Source organism: Bos mutus, chromosome 9, assembly GCF_027580195.1.
Source record: "Bos mutus isolate GX-2022 chromosome 9, NWIPB_WYAK_1.1, whole genome shotgun sequence".
In the NCBI taxonomy this organism is placed as follows: Eukaryota; Metazoa; Chordata; class Mammalia; order Artiodactyla; family Bovidae; genus Bos; species Bos mutus.
Window position 1 is genome coordinate 99,711,240 of NC_091625.1, and position 22,446 is coordinate 99,733,685.

Below are 22,446 nucleotides of genomic sequence, written 5' to 3' on the forward strand. Positions count from 1 at the left end.
GTGATTTGGCGGTCGATGTTAAGGTTGCTCAGCAGTGTTCTCTGTTCCTCTCCTTTCGAGCACAGGGCTGTGGATGCTCTCCACCATCTCAATATCAGGTATGGCCATGTGAACTGACCTCATTGGATAGCTGGTTCTGGACTCTCCAGCCTTCTCTCATCTTTGACTTTTGGGAGCAGGTGTCTATCCCTAGGTACCATAACATTAAAGCCATCTGCAATGCTAAGCTAACAAAAAGACGGAGAGCCCCTGGCCTTAACAGACAGTGGAGGCAGGAAGTACATTTTCCCGTCATTGATACCCCTTGACATTACATGGGTGTTGTTACTGTAGCTTACCCTTGTCTATCCTTACAATTAGGAATCCCGTTATTTTTAATTATAAACCATAATGATAAACTAATTATAAGTGTTTGAAAAGTCTTGCTGCAATTATCTGTGTCAAAATATAGGTTTTGATAAGCGTTAGGGTCTCACAAGACGTGTTCTTGTGATGGATTGAGATGTTCACCGTGTCCATAAGTGCATCTCTATTTTTTTTAAACTGAAAGAAAATTCTATGGATTTTATTTCCTGCCTTCAAATAGAAAATGTGAAAAGCAAATGTTGCTTTGTTCAGTCGCTAAGTTGCGTCCAACTTTTTGTGACCCTGTGGACTGCAGCATGCCAGGCTTCTCTGTCCTCTACTATATCCCAGAGTTTGTTCAAATTCATGGCCATTGAGCTGATGGTGCTGTCTAATCATCTCATTCTCTGCCGCCCCCTTCTCCTTCTGCCCTCAATCTTTCCCAGCATCACAGTCTTTTCCAGTGAATCAGCTGGCTCCTTCCATCGGGTGGCCAAAGTATTGGAGCTTCAGCCTCAGCACCAGTCCTTCTAACGAATATTCAGGGTTGATTTCCTTTAGGACTGACTGGTTTGATTTTCTTGCAGTCCAAGGACCTGTCAAGAGTCTTCTCCAGCACCACAATTCAAAAGCATCAATTTTTCCATGTTCAGCCTTCTCTGTGGTCCAACTCTCACATCCATATATGACTAGTGGGAAAACCATAGCTTTGACTATATGGACCTTTGTTGGCAAAATGATGTCTATGCTTTTCAATATGCTGTCTAGCTGTGTCATAGCTTTTCTTCCAAGGACCAAGTGTCTTTTAATTTCATGTCTGCAGTCACCATCTGCAGTGACTTTGGAACCCAAGAAAATAAAGTCTGTCACTGTTTCCAGGTTTTCGCATCTATCTGCCGTGAGTTGATGGGACCAGATGCCACGATCTTAGTTCTTAATGTTGTGTCAGGTCAGTTTTTTACTCTCCTCTGTCACCCTCATCGAGAGGCTCTTTCATTCCTCTTCAGTTTCTGCCATTAGAGTGGTATCATCTGTATATCTGAAGTTGTTGAAATTTCTCCCGGCACTCCTGATTCCAGCTTGTGCTTCATCCAGCCCGGCATTTTGCCTGATGTACTCTGCATGTGGTTTAAATATGCAGGGGACAATATACAGCCTTGTCACAAAAAAAAAAAAAAAAAAAGCCATATTAATCCTATTCATGTGTACTTACTTTGATATCATTTCTTTTACAGAATTTGCTTTTCATTTTCTACATATAACCTAAAATTGTTATTATCTACTACATAATGAAATCTGACTATTCTGGAAGTAATTGTATATTTCTAAAGTGCATTTCATTGTCCCCCAGTTTATTAAACAATAAATATTTTATCTGTTCATTTGATTTTCTTAGGAGCATCACTATGAACAACAATTATTGTGCTGTGATAGTCAGGACCCCAACAGAGCTGGAGGGAGCTATTGTCTCACACCTAAGACCTAAGTTGCAGCTGTATTATTGGAAGCACTTTTGATCACAGGTCCTTCTTTTACTCTCAGGATCATACAGCTATTAGCATGTATCCTCGGGCAAGCTATTTCTCATCTAGGCTTTAGTTTTGCATTTTCAAATATTCCTACTTCATAAACTACAGGAGAGAATTAGATGACAGTAATATAAGTACTGAGTAGGAACAGTAGATGCACAGTAATTAGCATCTCTTATTACCAGTTTTGCTATGGGCATTATCTACATTTAAATTGTAACTTCAGTTGTACTGTGAGCTTTCCAAAAGATGCAAACCCAGGACAATTGCACGAAAAAAAAAAAATGAAGAAAACTACAAGCAAATTCCCCAGGGAATGAACACTGTGAAATTTATTTTGTGGCTCAGTGGTCATGGTTCATATGAATGCTGTGCTTTGAATATGCAAGACTAATGACTGTTTCCTTTTAATAAATGCAGGAGCTGTTGTGAAACATAAAATTTACCAAAATTTAAAATTTTGGCTAAGTTATCTTTCAGGAAATCCATGACTGAATTTCACTTTTTCTTTTTTCCCCTGTATTATATATTGCTTGATATCAAAACATAATATGCAATTATTAAAAATAATAATTAAACAGAATACTAGCATTTATATTGTATTAGCCTGAAAAATCTCATGGATGGAGGAGCCTGGAAGGCTGCAGTCCATGGGGTCGCTGGGGGTAGGACATGACTGAGCAACTTCACTTTCACTTTTCAACTTCATGGATTGGAGAAGGAAATGGCAACCCACTCCAGTGTTCTTGCCTGGAGAATCCCAGGGATGGGGGAGCCTGGTGGGCTGCCATCTATGGGTCACACAGAGTCGGACATGACTGAAGTGACTTAGCAGCAGCACAATAGTATTTGATGACTGGAAGAATGGAGTGAAAGATTCAAAGCTAGAAGATGCCCAAAGACATAATTTATCTCAAAGGGACTTCATTTGAAGGATGGGGCTATCAAGTCTGAATGGCTGGGCCAGAAACTCAGAGCAACACTTCCTATTTCTGCTGGTACTGAAGAGTCAGAGACACACTAGATGACTCTTATACTGTAGATATACAATTCTCCCTTCTAACACAACCCCAAGATTTTGACTTTGTGTGATGTAGGAAGCAAAAGCAAACTTCAAGAACTCTGAAGGAAAGAGCTTTCAGTATCAAAAAGGCAGTGTTAAGTTGCTGTAGTCATGTTTGACTCTTTGTGACCCTATGGATTATAACCCACCAGGTTCCTCTGTCCATGGGATTCTCCAGGCAAGAATATTGGAGTGGACTGCTGTGCCTTCCTCCAGGGGATCCTCCCAACCCAGAGATCCAACCCATGTCTCGTAGGTCTTCTGCACTGGCAGGTGGGTTCTTTACCGCTAGTGCCACATGGGAAGCCCAGAGTTTCTGGGCATTCCCTAGCAATCCAGTGGTTAGAGAGCAGAACAGGGAAGAGAAGTTAATCTCTCATCAACTTTGGGTGCTTAGAAGATGAAAACTCCGCAATGTGATGTAGAGTGGTTTGCCATAAACTTACAGTTCTTCCCCACAAACCATTTGGAATTAGAACTAGATGAAATTTAAATGAAACTTCACCCCAATTCTGGACAAGATGTATTATTAATTGACTGATTGGTTCATCTCCTCATCCTATCTGTGTAACAGGCAAAACAATATACACGGTCTGGGGAAGAACAATAACAATTTCGACTACTAGATATTATGAGACAAAGGAAGAATTTTCTTCAAAGCCAAGAAAACAGCAAGAAAATAAAAACTGTGATCAAGAGAAAAAACATAAATAAAAGTGAATGCATAGACAGTCTATCTGCTGAAGTTAATATCTTTACTTCAAATACATATTTTTTAACAGGAGAAAAGACAAGGAAATCGGGATCTTAAAAAGGAGAGAATGTTAACAGATAATTGCAATCTCTTAAACAAAAAGCAGGCATTCTATAATTAATACAATGTCAGAAAGTTAATGATCATGAAATAGATTTAATTAATACCAAGAAGATAGGATTAGTAAATTTGAAGACAAGTAAATGGAAATTATCAAAATTGAATCCTATAGTAACATTCAAAAAACCTAATCAGGTTACAGAAGTATATAAAACTATCAAATTATTGATCATATATGAAAGAATGCTCAAACTACTGCACATTTGCACTCATGTCACATGCTAGTAAAGTAATGCTTAAAATACTCCAAGCCAGGCTTCAGCAATACATGAACCGAGAACTTCCAGATGTTCGAGCTGGTTTTAGAAAAGGCAGAAGAACCAGAGATCAAATTGCCAACATCCGCTGGATCATGGAAAAAGCAAGAGAGTTCCAGAGAAAACATCTATTTCTGCTTTATTGATTATGCCAAAGCCTTTGACTGTGTGGATCACAATAAACTGTGGAAAATTCTGAAAGAGATGGGAATACCAGACCACCTGACCTGCCTCTTGAGAAATCTGTATGCAGGTCAGGAAGCAACAGTTAGAACTGGACATGGAACAACAGACTGGTTCCAAATAGGAAAAGGAGTATGTCAAGGCTGTATATTGTCCCCCTGCTTATTTAACTTATATGTAGAGTACATCATGAAAAACACTGGGCTGGAGGAAGCACAAGCTGGAATCAAGATTGCCAGGAGAAATATCAATAACCTCAGATAGGCAGATGACACCACCCTTATGGCAGAAAGTGAAGAAGAACTAAAGAGCCTCTTGATGAAAATGAAAGAAGAGAGTGGAAAAGTTGGCTTAAAGCTCAACATTCAGAAAACGAAGATCATGGCATCTGGTCCCATCACTTCATGACAAATAGATGGGGAAACAGTGTCAGACTTTATTTTTCTGGGCTCCAAAATAACTGCAATTGGTGACTGCAGTCATGAAATTAAAAGACACTTACTCTTTGGAAGGAAAGTTATGACCAACCTAGACAGCATATTAAAAAGCAGAGACATTTCTTTGCCAACAAAGGTCCGTCTAGTCAAGGCTATGGTTTTTCCAGTAGTCCTGTATGGATGTGAGAGTTGGACTGTGAAGAAAGCTGAGCACCGAAGAATTGATGCTTTTGAACTGTAGTGTTGGAGAAGACTCTTGAGAGTCCCTTGGACTGCAAGGAGATCCAACCAGTCCATCCTAAAGGAAACCAGTCCTGGGTGTTCATTGGAGGGACTGATGTTGAAGCTGAAACTCCAATACTTTGGCCACCTGATGCGAAGAGCTGATTCATTTGAAAAGACTCTGATGCTGGGAAAGATTGAGGGCAAGAGGAGAAGGGGACGACAGAGGATGAGATGGTTGGATGGCATCACCGACTTGATGGACATGGGTTTGGGTGGACTCCGGGAGTTGGTGATGGACACTGAGGCCTGGTGTGCTGCAGTTCATGGGGTCACAAAGAGTCAGACACAACTGAAGGACTGAACTGACTAACTGACTGATAATTAAAGGGCCAGAAAAAGAGGAGTTCATGATTGGGATAGAATTAGACTTAGAAATATAAATGGAAATATATTTCCTAATGTTTGTTGTTAGTATACTAAAATACATTAGATCTTTATACAGTGAATTTGGGACATCTGATCCTGCTAGATGAGCATGTTCAGTCCTGCCGGCTGTTTGATGGGTTTGTTAAGATATTCTGCACATACGTACGCATCACCAGTGAATAAAGAAACTGATTGCTTTCTTTCTATTTGGTAATGCTTTATATAGTTTTCTTCTCCTGTTGCACTAAGAACTCAGGCACAAAGTTAAATAGAAGCAGTGAAGAGAGACGTCTTGTCTTGTCTTAATATAGAAGAAAACATTCCCTCATAAATACAGAGTGGCTTGAAGGTTTTGTAGGGAGTGTGTATCAGCTTAAGCACGCTTCTTCATACTATTACGTCATTGAGACATTGTAAGATGGATTCATTTTAAATTTTGTCAGATGTGCTTTTTAAAAATCTATTCATTCATTATATTTTTCTCCTAAATGCCCTTAATTTGGTGAATTGCATTGTTTGAGTGTTTTTTTTTTTTTCAGTTCAGTTCACTGTGTCTGACTCTTTGCAACCCCATGAATCACAGCAGATTTGTTGAACAAATGTTGCATTTCTATGATAAACTTAAGTATAACTTTTTATTCATTTTATATATTACTGATTTTAATTTTCTAGCATTTTGTTAAAGGTTTTTGGTTTTATATTATGAGTGATGTTGACCTGAATTATTTTTGCAATACCTTTTGCTGGTTTTAGAAGCAAGATTATACTTGTCTCATAAATGTGTCTAGAAATGTCCCTTCCATGTCCATTTTCTGAATTAAAAAAAAGAAAAAGATGCATATACTGACACTTTTTTCTTCCCTAAGTGTTTGACATATTTCATGAGCCCTGACACCTTAGTCTGAGATTTATTCTGTATGAAAAAAAAATTCACTTATGCAATTTTAATAGGATTTAAATAAGGCTACTTATTTATTAATAGATAACAAGCTTTAATAGGCTATTGAAGAGCTTATGTTTATGAAGCTAATTGTCTATTTTATCTAAGCTGGTGAATGTACTATAATAAATTTTTCCATGCTCTTCTCTATTTCTTTAAAAATATTTTTATTGTCTCTACTGGTGTCCAATCCTTAATACTGGTCATTTTTATCCTTGCTCTTACTCTCCCGATCAGTCTAGATAGAAATTTCTTGATTTTGTTGAGAGATCTTGACATCCACTGCTTCATTATTTTTTATTTTTTACTTCTTTTAATTTTTACTTCACTGCTTCTGTTCTTTTAATTTATTTATCTCCTCCTGTTTCTATTCATAAGGTGGAAAATTAAAATTTTCTTTGGAAATCTTTATAGATTTACATAGCTATGATCAATATTGTTTGTTTTATTTTGTGTGATAAAAGCCAAATGTTCTTTTTCAAATATCTAGTTTTCCAAGAACTATATGTTTAAAGACTATTGTTCATTAAATTATCTTGGTTCTTGAGGGGGAAGAAAAAAGACCATATTTGTTTGGTCAAAGTCCACTTATTTGCACTTTCAGTGATATCCAATCTCTTCTAAGATTTTGTATTTTCATCTAGGATCAGTCTTCAGTCTGAAAATTATCTTTAATTATTTCTTGCAGTGTAATTCCCCCCATTGACTCAGTTTCTGCCTAAGAAGTCCTAATTTCACTAGCTCTAGAATTTTAGGTTGACTATTATATTTTCTCTTAATTGAGCACAACACTAATTAATTCTCTTTATTAAGCACAAACTGTTTCTGGCCCTTTTAGTCTAACATAATTGTAGAGTTTTCTTGTATATATCCTCCTTAAATCCTCTCTGGGCTTCCTATGAACATAACAGACACTTACACAGTGCCCCAAAGGGACCGTCCATAACCCTTTGGAGACACGCTCTTTTGCACGTGGTCTTTGTGTGAGGCAGTTGTAGTGCCAGGCACTGAGGGTTCTTAGAAGGGCTTTTGCCAATTTTAGCTTAATTCTACTATCCACTGCCTTATATCTCTCTGAATCCTTGAAAGTACATTTGATAGCCTCATCCTGATGTCATCTCTCTTCTGATGCCTTTCATTGCATACAGATTCTTCTAAGAATAAAACTCCTATTAAAAAAAAACTCCTTCAACCATATATGTTGTCCTCTATACTGCCACTAAATTGTGCTTACAAACTGAACACAACTGAAGAAAGGAATTTTCAAGCAAACAGTTGAGAATTTCAGAGAGGTCTTGAAAATGGAAGTGTGAATCCCCCAGGAAAAGCTAAACAAACTTGGCCGTACATCCACCCTGCTTTTGCCATCCCATTGTTGCCTTCACTATAACTCTTTAAACAAGAGAGATGGCTCTTAAATTCTTAAATAGAGGGAACCTTGGGATTCCAAGGTGGCTCAGACCACCTTGCACATTGCAGGGAGTAAAGAATCTCCCTGCAATGCAGGAGACACCAGTTCGATCTCTGGGTTGGGAAGATCCCTTGAAGAAGCTAATGGCAGCCCACTCCAACATTCTTGCCTGGAGAATTCCTTGGACAGAGGAGCCTGTAGGGCTACAGTCCAGGAGGTCACAAAGAGTCGGACACAACTGAGTGACCAACAATTTCACTTTTCAGAGGACATAGTTCTCCTCTGTGAAAAATCTGTTTCCATAAAGGAGAATGACCTAGAACAGTTCAAACAGAGAAGATGAAGAGAACAAAAACATTTTGAAATAAGCACATTCTAGACTGCATTCTGAAAGTTCTATGAACTGCTTTGGGACATTTGGGTTTCTTAATTCTATCTCCTTTTTTTGACATCACTGACACTTCATTTCTCCTTTCTCCTGTAATCTGTCATCTATCAAAAATGAAGGAATAAGGGATTATTTCACCAAAGCAAGGAGCTCCTGGCTAAATGGAAAATAGCATGAGGCTGGAGTTTCTTAGTGGGAGAGTGCCGACAATATTTTATATCCTCTGCCTGCATGGTTTAGAATTTACATCAAACTAGAGCATCTCTTCGTTATCTCTATTCTTCAAATAAGTAAATTCTGAAGAATATGACACAAATACAAGTCAAGTCACATAATTAGGACAGAGAAAAAGTAAAGACTAGTTATTAACCTGGTTCTGATATGAGTTAAATATGCGGTGAAGGGAAATGACATGATCATAAAGGTATTTGAAAGAAGGAGGGAAAGAAACATTTTAATTTTGTTTTCTCTCTGTACCTCTCTTTTGCTCTTCCTTTCCTTCCTTCTAGGGAGAGGTCACGATGATGAGATAGATGAGCAGAAATCAATGGCTCTGGCTCCTTGGTGGTCTGAGTCCATCCGTCAGACGACTGGTGGCAGTCACTCAGCCTCCACAGTCACCCCCCGCCCTGTGCTGGCCCACGTGAGAGTGCATAGCTGGGTAGCACTCCCTGTGGAGTCGCATTGAGCGATTTTGCAGCTGTGACAGCTTGAAATAGAAAAGCTAATGCAACCAACCCTTGACTTCCTCTTTTCCTAAGCCCTAGCTGGGAATTCTTGACATGGAAAGGGTGAAGATCCCTTAAAATAGAAGGGAAAATGAATAAAGCTCTCAGGTATTGTGTGTTAAAATATCACCAGGCATTTTGCATTTCTAATTTAACATTCCTTGGCTCTGATTTCTGCATTCACCTCTGATTATACTTACCTACTTTGCTTTACTGGTTGAAAGGAGAATAGTACTGTTGGGTTCCTTAGTAGATATCTTTCCTTTGCCTTTTGGGAAACAAAGACTTGAGTGATTTTCCTAAAGTTTGAAAATTCAGGAAAGCTTTTTTTCACTTCTCTTTTTTATGTTTCCTTCGATGTGTACTGGCCTCCTTATCTTTTACTCTCTCTCCAGCCATATCTCTCTGTGCAAACACGAACATGGACATACGCATGCATATGGCACAACGCATTGTGAAACAGGAGCCTTTGATTGATTCTCCTGAATTAACTGAATTTTAATGTTTTCAGAACACTATGTGGAGAAATTAAAATATTTTTCGCACACAGACCTCTGTACATTTGTCTATTATATTTAACATTACCTTGCAATTTAAGCAATGATTCTTCTAAAATGTGGAAAATAATATATTCAGTTACCTTTCATTGCAATTTCTCGTCACATAAACCAAATAATGGATTACATGTTGACCATATTTCTTTTAAAATAAGTGAGCCACAGCAATATAGCCTCATTATTTTAGAATATATTATCATGAGGTAGGTACTTGGGGAGGTGGGGAAAGTCAGTTTTTCTCACTAAAAAGGAATCAAGACAAAAAGTGTATTGGTTGGAGAAAGCTGGGTTGGTGAAGATTAAAATATTTGTTAAAATTTATTCCTTTACTATTTGTATCCAGAAAGGTCTTCATTAAAATTTATTGGCTCAACTAAATAGGTTTATATCAGATGCATTGACTTTTCCAAAATCTAATATAATGCCTTAAATTAACATTGCAAAACCCAGTAATTATTTTATTTCATGCCAAATGTCAGTTAAAACATCAATATCTGAGTGGTTTCCATGAATCAGATTTTGCTAAACTTTCTAGACCCTTCTGGAGGATATATTGCTTATTGATACATATATACATTTGTGATGCTGTTGGGACTGTGGGGTGAGTACAGGGCTGCAGTGGTGGTTGACTAAAGCTGCTGTAAAAATGATCAGAGAGTTCCATATTGTTCTACACACACGTATATATAGGGAACCATGACTGGACATGAAAGACAGTCAGGACTCATTTAAGGAGAATATTTCACTCTGTCGTTGACTCCTGTGAAGCGTCAAAATCCCACCGTGACTCCTGTTTCATCAGGATCCAGGCAGCTTTCAAATTACATGCATGCAGAGTGACTTCTCCAACTACATCTCCAGGCCGACTTCTCCGAACGATGCCATCTGCTTATGCTGGCCAGGGGAAATCAGAACATCTGAGGACTGGCCCCAACCAGAAATCTCCCTGACACATAGTATTGGGGATTATGTGATAAGTCTTTGGTGAGTTTTCCAAATTGGGTGTGTATATTATCAGGTTTGGCTAAAACTAAGGCAAGAATTAATTTCTAGGTCAACTAATGGAAACATTTTTGCAGGAAAAGATAAATATCAAGATGATCCTACCAGAAACTCCCATGTAGTTACAAACTCCACTTAGGTTTCCCCAAGCGGAAACTTTCTTCTCCAATTCAGCACCTCTTCTGTTGACTAGCTTGTGTCATTTCAGTCTTGTCTGACTCTTTGCAACCCCACGAACTGTAGCCAGCCAGGCTCCTCTGTCTGCGGAATTATCCAGGCAAGGACACTGCAGTAGGTTGCCATGCCCTATCATATAAACCACTTATAGATCTCTTGCTTCATTATCACATATTATATGATGTATGTGTTATGTCAGTCCTAAGGATCAAGCACTAATATTAGTCTTATTACTGAAACTCCAATACTTTGGAAACCTGATGTGAAGAGCTGACTCGTTGGAAAAGACCCTGATGCTGGGAAAGATTGAGGGCAGGAGGAGAAGGGGACGACAGAGGATGAGATGGTTGGATGGCATCATCGACTCAATGGACATGGGTTTGAGTAAACTCCAGGAGTTGGTGATAGACAGGGAGGCCTGGCGTGTTGCTGTTCTTGGGGTCACAAATAGTCAGACACAACTGAGTGACTGAAATGAACATAAATGAGAAATTAAGGTAATAATGAAAAGAGGAAGAGAGAAAGATAATTCATTACTCTATGTAGCAGGCAATATATTGATATAATATTTTTTCTTTAATCTTTGATTTTCTTTAACTCTCATTATTCAATGAGTTGAATATCATCTCCATTCTACACCTGAGGATAACAAAACATTATACAGGCAATTGGTGGAAGCAGTAATCTCCTGGACACAAAGAGAAACCTGTACTTCAGAAGCCTCCATGATGGCCCTTCTCTGACCATGCTTCTCTCCTGGCAAGGAGTCTTAAGCAGCAAAGGGAGATGCCCACAGAACTACTATGCCCATCTGTAGACCAGGTTCAGGTTCAAGAATTCTGGATTCTTAAATCCTCGGCCAAGTGATCTAAGCTCAGTTCCATCATCAGTATGGATCTTTTCTCCTCCCAAGGATAATCCATACCGCTCAGGACTTTTAACACTGAGTCCAAGGGGACTCAGCTTGAGTGTGCAGGTGGGTGTCCATGTCCATGCACATCAGACTCCTTGTGATGCTGCATAAAGTCAGAAGCAAGAACAAAGGGTGTTAGGCCAGAAACTTGGGGAGAAATCCAAGGAGTCTCAATGTGGTCCTAGCCTTTCAGAGTGCTATAAGTATATTTGTTGAGGTGAGAGGAGAGAGCCTGTTTTATTTAACATCCTACTAGCTTGGTGTGCAATCTTCCAACCCTGAATATACGTTGGAAAGACTGATGCTGAAGCTGAAGCTCCAATACTTTGGCCACCTGAAGTGAAGAGCTGACTCTCTGGAAAAGACTCTGATGCTGGGAAAGACGGAATGCAAGAGAAGGGGGAAACAGAGGATGAGATGGTTGGATGGTATCACCAACTCAATTGACTTCAGTTTGAGCAAGCTCCGGGAGATAGTGAAGGACAGGGGAGCCTGGCAGGCTGCAGTTGGTGGAGTCACAGAATTGGACCTGACTGATTGACACAACAAAAATGATACTTAGATATATTGTACACGAACTTTTGGGGCCTCAGAAATAGTATGATTGGCACTTGGTGCAGGAACCAGGCTTTAAACCAAAATCTCTTACTCCGAGTTCTAAGCCCTTTGCCAGTAAACCAGATCTGTCTCTCTCCTTTTGCTTTGTGGGAGAAGTAAAGTAAAAGCCCTATAGATTCCCATCAACTTCGTTCTTCTTTTTATCTTTTTATGTACTTTAAGGACAGAAATTCTTTTAAACCTGCTGCAGACTGAATATTTCTCACCCCCAGTGTGGCAATTTTTGGAGGTGGGGCCTTCAGGAGATGTTTAAGTCATGAATTCAGAGCCCTCATGACTGGGATCAGCAGACTTACACAAGAGCCCTCAGAGAGATCTCCCACCCTTCTGCTTTGTGAGGACACAGCAAGAAGAAAGGAGTCTAAACCAGGAATCCGGCTCTCACCAGACACAGACTCCACCAGCGTATTGACCTCCAACTGCCCAGACTGTAAAGCTGTGAGAAATCCTGGCTGGCCACAAAGCTTGCTTCAGTTTTTCTGTAAGATGTTGCAGACTTTTGGACAATCCAATATATTTCTGCTGTTTATAACCTGAGAAAGACATTTCTGTTGTTTATAATGTCCTGGATGGGCTCTGATATCATCTTTTCTTGTTTCTGGTCATAGAAGGAAAGCTTTCAAGAATTTACCATTAAGCATAACGTGAGTCCATCCTAAAGGAGATCAGTCCTGGGTGTTCATTGGAAGATGTTCATCAGTCCTGATGTTTAAGCTGAAACTCCAATACTTTGGCCACCTGATGCGAAGAGCTGACTCATTTGAAAAGACCCTGATGCTGGGAAAGATTGAGGGCCGGAGGAAAAGGGATGACAGAGGATAAGATGGTTGGATGGCATCACCGACTCAATGGACATGAGTTTGGGTGGACTCCAGGAGTTGGTGATGGACAGGGAGGCCTGGCATGCTGTGGTTCATGGGGTCACAAAGAGTCGGACACGACTGAGCAACTGAACTGAACTGAGCTGATAAAGTGAGTTTTGTTTTATTTTTTTATATCCTATTGTTGAGTTCAGAAAGTTTGTTTCTATTCCTAGGGGGATTATTCAACTTTTTTTTTTTTCCATAAAAGAGTAATGGATTTTATCAAATGATTGTTCTGTGTCTATTACAATTGTATGTTTACTTCCCTTTTATTAATATGGTATATTATATTGACTGACTTTTGTGTGTTAAGCCACACTTAGAATTGTGTGGCAAATTCCATTTGGTCATGCTGTATAATCATTCTGATATGTTAGATTCACTTTTCTAGAAATGTGTTAATATATTTTATGTCAATATTTTTGTAATATTTTGCTATCAAATGAGACTGATCTCAATAAAATTGAATCAGAAAGTGTTTTTTTTTTTTTTCTTTTAGTTTAATGTTAATTCTTTAAATCATCATTATAGTTTACCAACAAAGTAATGTAGGTTTGGATTTTTCTTTGTGGGAAAATGGTTTCAAATACTCAATCTGTACACTTGTTACTGATCTATTCAGGTTTGTGTCTTCTGAGGAAGTTTATTTATTTATTTATTTATTTATTGACCATGCAGTATGGCATGTGAGATCTTAGTACCCCAACCAGGGATTGAACCCAAGTCCCCTGCTTTGGAAGCAGAGTCTTATCCATTGGCCAGCCAGGGAAGTCCCCTGAGTCAGTTTTGGGAGCTTGCATCTTTTTAGGAATTTGTTCATTTCACCTGCATTATATAATCTATTGCCATACAATTGCTCAGAGTATTTCCTTACAACCTTTATATTGTAAATCCAGCACTAATTTTCCCTATATCATATTCAATTTTAGTAATTTAAATCTTTTTTCTTGGTCAGTCTTGCTAAAGTCATCAATTTTATTGGTATTTTAAGTGTTTCATTTTCTTCATTTTCTCTATTACTTTTTCTGCTTTGTAGGTGTGGTTTATATCTACAATCACTTGCCTTCAGGATAAGAGATTATCCTTAATAATGTGGGTGGGTCTCATCCAATCAGTTAGAGGCCCAGAGAGCAACAAATGAGGTTTAAAGTGAAAAGAAATTCTGTCTCAAGACTGAAGTGCCAACTTCCACCTGTTTCTAGCCTATGGCTTGCCCTGAAGATTACAGACCTGCCAGCTCTCATAATCACATGAGTGAAGTTTTTAAAAATTATATTTATATAGATATATGTATGTATACATACACACACACACACACACACACACACACACCAATATTCTGGTTTGGATTCAGTGAATTTCCTAAATATGTAAACTGTATATAACAGATTTGGAAACATCTTCCAATTTGCCCTTCTCTCCTGTCCTCTATTATTTCTAACTGGAGTCTTGAAATGGTGCTAGAACGTCTTACACAATCTTATGTATCTTTTTAAGTCTCTTTAAGATATACCCCCACTCTTCTACAGAGCATTTCCTGTACAATTTCTTCAAGTCATCTGTTTAAGTTTTTCAAATCTATCTCTAACTCTCTCTTAAGTGATGTTTATTTTGGTGCACAGCTACTTAATTTCTATTCTAATTTTCATTTTATAATTTGTTTATTTCAGATTTAAATTTGCTGTCACGTATTATATCCTGCTTTCCTTCATTATATTTTGTTAACTTTATTTCTTTAAGTATCAGTTCAGTTCAGTCACTCAGTCGTGTCTGACTCTTTGTGACCCCATGAATCGCAGCACGCCAGGCCTCCCTGTCCATCACCAACTCCCGGAGTTCACTCAGACTCACGTTCATCGAATCAGTGATGCCATCCAGCCATCTCATCCTCTGTCGTCCCCTTCTCCTCCTGCCCACAATCCCTCCCAGCATCAGAGTCTTTTCCAATGAGTCAACTCTTCGCATGACGTGGCCAAAGTACTGGAGCTTCAGCTTTAGCATCATTCCTTCCAAAGAAATCCCAGGGCTGATCTCCTTTAGAATGGACTGGTTGGATCTCCTTGCAGTCCAAGAGACTCTCAAGAGTCTTCTTCAACACCACAGTTCAAAAGCATCAATTCTTCAGCGCTCAGCCGTTTTCACAGTCCAACTCTCACGTCCATACATGACCACAGGAAAAACCATAGCCTTGACTAGACGAACCTTTGTTGGCAAAGTAATGTCTCTGCTTTTGAATATGCTATCTAGGTTGGTCACAACTTTCCTTCCAAGGAGTAAGCGTCTTTTAATTTCATGGCTGCAATCACCATCTGCAGTGATTTTGGAGCCCCCAAAAATAAAGTCTGATACTGTTTCCACTGTTTCCCCATCTATTTCCCATGAAGTGATGGGACTGGATGCCATTATCTTCGTTTTCTGAATGTTGAGCTTTAAGCCAACCTTTTCACTCTCCTCTTTCACTTTCATCAAGAGGCTTTTTAGTTCCTCTTCACTTTTTGCCGTAAGGGTGGTGTCATCTGCATATCTGAGGTTATTGATATTTCTCCCGGCAATCTTGATTCTAGCTTGTGTTTCTTTCAGCCCAGCATTTCTCATGATGTACTCTGCATATAAGTTAAATAAGCAGGGTGACAATATACAGCCTTGGCGTACTCCTTTTCCTATTTGGAACCAGTCTGTTGTTCCATGTCCAGTTCTAACTGTTGCTTCCTGACCTGCATACAAATTTCTCAAGAAGCAGGTCAGGTGGTCTGGTATTCCCATCTCTTTCAGAATTTCCCACAGTTTACTGTGATCCACACAGTCAAAGGCTTTGGCATAGTCAATAAAGCAGAAATAGATGTTTTTCTTAAACTCTCTTGCTTTTTCCATGATCCAGTGGATGTTGGCAATTTGATCTCTGGTTCCTCTGTCCTTTCTAAAACCAGCTTGAACATCAGGAAGTTCACAGTTCACGTATTGCTGAAGCCTGGCTTGGAGAATTTTGAGCATTACTTTACTAGCGTGTGAGATGAGTGCAATTGTGCGGTAGTTGGAGCATTCTTTGGCATTGCCTTTCTTTGGGATTGGAATGAAAACTGACCTTTTCCAGTCCTGAGGCCACTGCTGAGTTTTCCAAATCTTTAAGTATATCAAACACTTATTTTATATAGTTTATACGATAGTTCTAATATCCGTTGTCATTGTGTATCTGTATCTGTGATTTCTTCTGATAAATCAAAATAATTGGGCCTTCTTTCGTTTGTAATTAAAAGACTCGGTTTAAGAGCTTTGTATTTTACCCTTGTCATCATAAAGGACCTACTGGTTGAACTTTGAACCCTAGATGTAGGATGCGTGTCCTCAGGATGTGTGTGTCCCTCCCCTTGTGTCGTATATGCACACAATTTCTTTCATTTTTTCCTTTCTTCTTCAGGGAAATAGAAGGCACTACCAAGTCCAGATTGATGTAAACTAAATGTTTAGCTCTCATGTAAATTCTAGATTTTTCCTATTTGATCTACTGAACGTGCTACTGATCAGAGGTCCTCACGTTAGCAAGGTTCTCCTCAATAAATCTGTGTTTTAAACCATCAGAACTGGCATTCACTGTTAGAGGAATATTGACTCCAGATATTTTTGCTGAGTAGACTCATGACTTATTTTTGTTTCCGACTAGAACAGTATGTAAGAATCTTTAAACTTTGCCTTAAATTTTAATTCATTAGAAATAAATTTAATCTACCATACATCGACAGCTAATATGTTTTTAATATTTTTGGAATAAAAAGCAGTTTTATCTCTTATAAGAATATATTTAACAAAATACTTTTTAATATTTCATATATTTAATATTCATATATATGTGCACACATGACTATTGCAAGAGAAAGTTATATTAACATTACTAGTTAACATATATTTCATATTGACTTTAAATGTTTTAAAAGTTGAAATGTGGAATGTGTATTTTAAATTATGTTACTGTACCCCTGGGCTTAGTGACATAGGGTGTAACTCATAAACTGTATAATATGAATATTTATATACACACAGAATGATCCATATTTAAATATGGTGCTTCCTCTGATTATTCTAACTCTGAGTGAATAAGAATACCTTACCATAATAAGGAATTTGACTCTTTATGGAGACTATAGTGAGAATTCATTATATTACTTGTGAAACACTCATGAGAAAACCTTTTTGTCAAGAATTTCACATCCGTTCTAGTTACGCGTTCACCATGTTCAACCCTGAAACATTATTTCTTCGGAACAACATTCAGGAAGATGCCCCTGGGAATACAAAAGGCCAGTGGTAAATTTTAGAGAATTGCTTGAAAAAGCTGCTCAAGTGAAGGCTTCACTCAGTTTCCTGGTGTTTGTGCAGGCTCCATGCATTTCCTGTCAGAGGCACAGGTTAAATTTGGTTACCTTCTGAGCGAAATCTGGGGATAACTTGAGTGTAGAACAAGGGAAAGAATACAATATCCACAATCCAAATGCAGGATTGGTTCTAAGGTTTCTCCTGGGATTTTAGAATATGTCTGGGTTGAGTGCCTGTCTCAGCCACTCACCGGCCACTGGGAGCCTGCCAGTCACGGCACCCTGGTCTCAGCCATCACTCCCGAGCCACAGCTCACCTAAGCCCAAGAGCAGGGGAGAAAGAGAACTGCAAACATTTGGAGCAAGGATGAAGGGGGAAGAGCACTTTGGTTTTTAGGAAGGTGAGGGCTAGTCTACCGCTGAAAAGATCTTTAAGACTGTTATATCTGATATATGATTAAAGCTAAGAGAGTATATTTTGAAACATTATTATAGCATATTTGCTTTACAATGTGTTGTTAGCTTCTGCTGTACAGCAAAGTGAGTCGGCCATATGCATATGTCTGTCCCCTCTTTGGGGGATTTCCTTCCCATTTAGGTCACCGCAGAGCATCGCATGGGGTGCGTATACAGCTATGTACCTATGTGTGTGCCCCCTCCACTATAGTGTGTGCTGTTGCATCCATCCCTTTGCAACCCTATGCCGGGCTCCTCTGTCCATGGGATTCTCCAGGCTGGAATACAGGAGCGGATTGCCATTTCCTACTGCAGACGATCTTCCTGACCCAGGGATAGAACCTGTGTCTCTCGCATCGGAGGCAGATTCTTTACCTACTGTTCCACCCAGGAAGCCTGTGTTTTATAGTGGATTAGTATATTTTTAACTGTAATTGGCCTTTCCTTGAAAAACCGTGAATTCTACATATGAGCACATGCTAAGACTCAGAGGACTTTTCCATTTCCTTTTGCTGTTCCACAGAGGATTTGCCTTTCTGTGGTTGGGGAATTACACTGCAGGAAACAAAACTTCATCTCCCCCCAATAAAAACCACAAATGCCAGGTTTCACGTCCCAGACTCTATTGCAGGCAAGCAGGGAACATGACATAGCAACCCGAACTGGACATGCCGACCCCACACTTTGAATCATAAGCAGTGTGACTGAGCAGGACCCATTCTTGCTATGGGTGGAGAACGCTGACAGCAGTTACCTCCAGGTCCCTGGTGGCTCAGACAGTAACGAATCCACCTGCAATGTGGGAGACCTGGGTTCAATCCCTGGGTTGGGAAGATCCCCTGGAGGAGGGAAACGCTACCCACTCCAGTATTTTTACTGGAGAATCCCCAGACAGAGGAGCCTGGCGGGCTACACCCACAGGGTTGCAAAGAGTCAGACATGACAGAGCGACTAAGTACACACACTAGAGGTTAGATCTATATTGTGTTGTCCACTGTTGGTGAGATGCTTTTAGTGGAAAAAAGTTACATCTGCAGCCAGTACTTCACTGACTTGATTTTTTCTTTCAATATTTTTTGATCATGCCCATAGCATGTGGCTTTCCTGGTGGCTCAGATGGTAAAGCATCTGCCTGCAATGCGGGAGACCCAGGTTTGATCCCTGGGTTGGGGAAGATCCCCTGGAGAAGGAAATGGCAACCCACTCCAGTACTCTTGCCCGGAAAATTCCATGGACAGAGGAGCCTTGTAGGCTACAGTCCATGGGGTCGCAAAGAGTCGGACAAGACTGAGCAACTTCACTTCACTTCACTTCATAGTATATGGGGTCTTAGTCCCTTGACCAGGGATCTAACCCCTGACCCTTGCATTGGAAGCTCAGAGTCAATCACTGGCCCACCAGGGAAGTCCTTTACTGACTGGATTTAGATTATTATTTCTCTTTATGTAGCCTCCAAATTCTGTTCCTTAGATTTCCTAGAGGATTTGTGAATCACTTAATATCCTTTTAATACATTCCTCTTCAGGTTAAATTATTCATACTTTATTTGTTGCCTTCAATTAAGTATCACATACAAAATGTGATAGGTAATATAGCTTATTTTGTTCCTTAGAATTTCAGTTCAGAAAATCATGTAGAAACAATATCAACATTCATTAGTTATTAGATTATGATTTTGCAGGATGATTGTGGTTTTGGCTAACTGTTTCTGAAGGCAAGCTATGTTAGACGCTGCGTGGAGAGTTTTATATGCAGTGTTGCCTATACTATTCAACGTGGCACACAAAGTAGGTACTATTATTACTTTTCTCACACAGGTGTAGAAGTCTAGCCAAAGATAGGCAGTACTGTGCAAACACTATGGTGAAGCCACAGCAAACACTGCCTTGGAAGCAGCTTCATGCTCTGCTGTGGGCCTGTTCTATATCAGTTAATGTGCTTAGAGCTAGAAATGCAAAAATTAATTATGAACATTCCTATCCTTGATTCATCGTTTAGGTAAAATAATAAAGTAAATCTATAACTATTCTTCATTACAAAAATTGTATAATAGCATGATGGAAACTCAAATAAGGGCGCAATCATTTCTCAACACTAGTGTCCTGAAAGGCTGTAGACCAGAGAAGACAAGGATTCCCCCTTGTGCGTATATGGCATCTGCTGTTGGACAGTTCTATCAGTGTTATTTATGGGCTGAAAGGGTAAGACTGTTGTTGTTCAATCACTAAGCTGTGACTGACTCTTTGTGACCCCAGGTACTGTAGCACTGCAGGCTTCCCTGTCCTTCACCATCTCCCAGAGTTTGCTAAAACTCATGTCCATTGAGTCAGTGACGCCATCCAAAAGGGTAAGATATGGTGACTGAACAAAAACTAAATCCTGAAGACCACTCATGATGCCTAATCTATCAGAGAAGAGTGTAAAATATCACTACTGTGGATTCCCTCCTAAGACTGCATTATCAGGAATTTCTTGGGATTTTGTTTTACAAATGATGACTAACTTTGGGGGATAAGGAAAAGAAACAAGTAGCAGATTTGTTTGCAATATTTAAATGATATATTAGTGACAGGAAAACATCTGACTTTATACGGGTCAATTTTGACCTGATTACAAAATATTTTAATTGTGTAGATATTTAATGGTGTCTTTATATGTAAGAGATGGAGAAGGAAATGGCAACCGTGTCCAGTATTCTGGTCTGGAAAATCTCCTGGACAGAGGAGCCTGATCGGCTTTAATCCTTGGGGTTGCAAAGAGTTGGACATGACTGTGTGACTGAGCACACATGTGTATGTAAGAGAAAGCAATTTTCTCAGTAAGAATCAAGTCTGCGCTTTTAATGAAATAGTTTTATGAATAAAGAGGTCAATAAGAAATATAATCTCCCACCACCAGAAACACATTTCAGATGTGAAACCTTTAAGGGAAATAGACCAGACAGAAGCTGCAGCAGCTTCCTAATGTCTCTGAAACAAACCAGACAAAAGTAGTGGCTTAAAAGAACACAAATGTATCATCATCATTTGGAGGATGGCAGAAATCCCAGGTGGTGCTAGTGGTAAAGAAACTGCTTGCCCATGCAGGAGATATAAGAGATGTGGGTTGGACCCCTGGGTTGGGGAAATCCCTTGGAGAAGGGAAAGGCAACCTACTCCAGTGTTCTTGCCTGGAGAATTCCATGGATAGAGGAGCCTGGCGGGTTATGGTCCACGGGGCTGCAAAGAGTCAGACACGACTGAGCGACTTGACACATGCAGCAGAAATTCAAACTATGTCTCTGCTGCTGCTGCTGCTAAGTCGCTTCATTCACGTCTGACTCTGTGTGACCCCATGGACTGCAGCCTACCAGGCTCCTCTGTCCATGGATTTTCCAGGCAAGAGTACTGCAGTGGGGTGCCATTGCCTTCTCCGAAACTATGTCTCAAGAGGCTCAAATCAAGGTGTCAGCAGTGCTGTGTTCCCTGAGGCTCCAGGGGAGACGCCGTTTCTCTGCCTTTTCCACCTTCTAGAGACACCTCGGTCCTTGACTGCCTCTCATCTTCAAAGCCATCAAGAACATCACTCAGCTTCTGCTTCTGTCATCACGCCTCCTCCTCTGACTCTCTTTCCCGTCTCCCTCTTTCACGTTTAAGGACCTTTATGATTCCATTGCATCTACCTGGGTGATCTCTCCATCTGAAGCTCCTTTCCCCAACTGCAAAGCTCCCTTTGTCATCGAAGTAACAGATTCACAGATTCCAGAGATGAGGGTGTGGATCTATCTGGGGGGCATTGTTCTGTCAACCACAGAATCTTTTTCCTTCTACTTTGGCTCCCAATTTCTCACCTACTGAATAAACTTATTTTTCTCTCCTGATTTCTTTCCCTTAAATATGCAAGCCTATTTTAGAATGTCTTGTTAAAGCAAATAAACTTCTCTTTGGACTTTATATCTCTCTCCAATTACCATCTTACAAGGTTTTTTTCTTTAACAGCAGTCTTTTGAAAGTTTCTTTCACTCACTCTTTCCATTCCTTCTCTCTAAATCAATCTCCAGTTCATTTTATTCCCCAGGGAGATTTTATAGCTGGTAACTCCAGAAAACACTCCCTCCCTCTTCATATTCTGAACCCTCACAATAACAATTAAGATACCTTCCTTCTTGAAATGACCATTGAGCTTGGATTTCATGCTATCACCTTTCCATGGTTTTCCTCTGATCCCTGCAGATTAATCTTTTCCTAGTTCATTTGTTATTTTTTTTATTTTCTATCTAGGTTAGTCTTGAACTTTTCTCCATTCCTACAAAACTGTTTCTGTCTAGGTAATCTCATTCACTTGCTTTAAGTATGGTCTATATGCCTTTTCTTTCTTTCTGGAAAAAAAAAAGAAAAAAAATATATATTCTATTTACTTAGAGAAAATGAATGATAATTGTTCATGCTTATGTTTCAGTGAAGTTATATATGGAAATTTTGTGTCAGTTAATGCATATCTATCTCATTTCTATGGCAATGCAATATTATGGATATACCATAATTAATATAACTAGCTTATTGAGAAACTCCAATTTTCTATTTTTTCTATTATAGCATCATTTTGATAAATGTGTAATATGTAGTGACAAACATTTTATCAGTGAGGAATACCAGACAAGGATATTGAATTCATTTCAAAAGAAACATCATAGATGTTATACTGTGAACAGTATTTTGGTCTGAAGTCCTTTCCGTCAGCAGAGTCCAGCAGTTCACTAACTTACTTC

General features: G+C 39.3%; 1 pseudogene; it reads left to right on the top strand.

Annotated features, from left to right (window-relative positions):
- LOC138989156 (regulator of microtubule dynamics protein 2-like) overlaps positions 1–22,446 on the top strand; it is a 62,183-nt pseudogene that overhangs the window by 36,294 nt on the left and 3,443 nt on the right.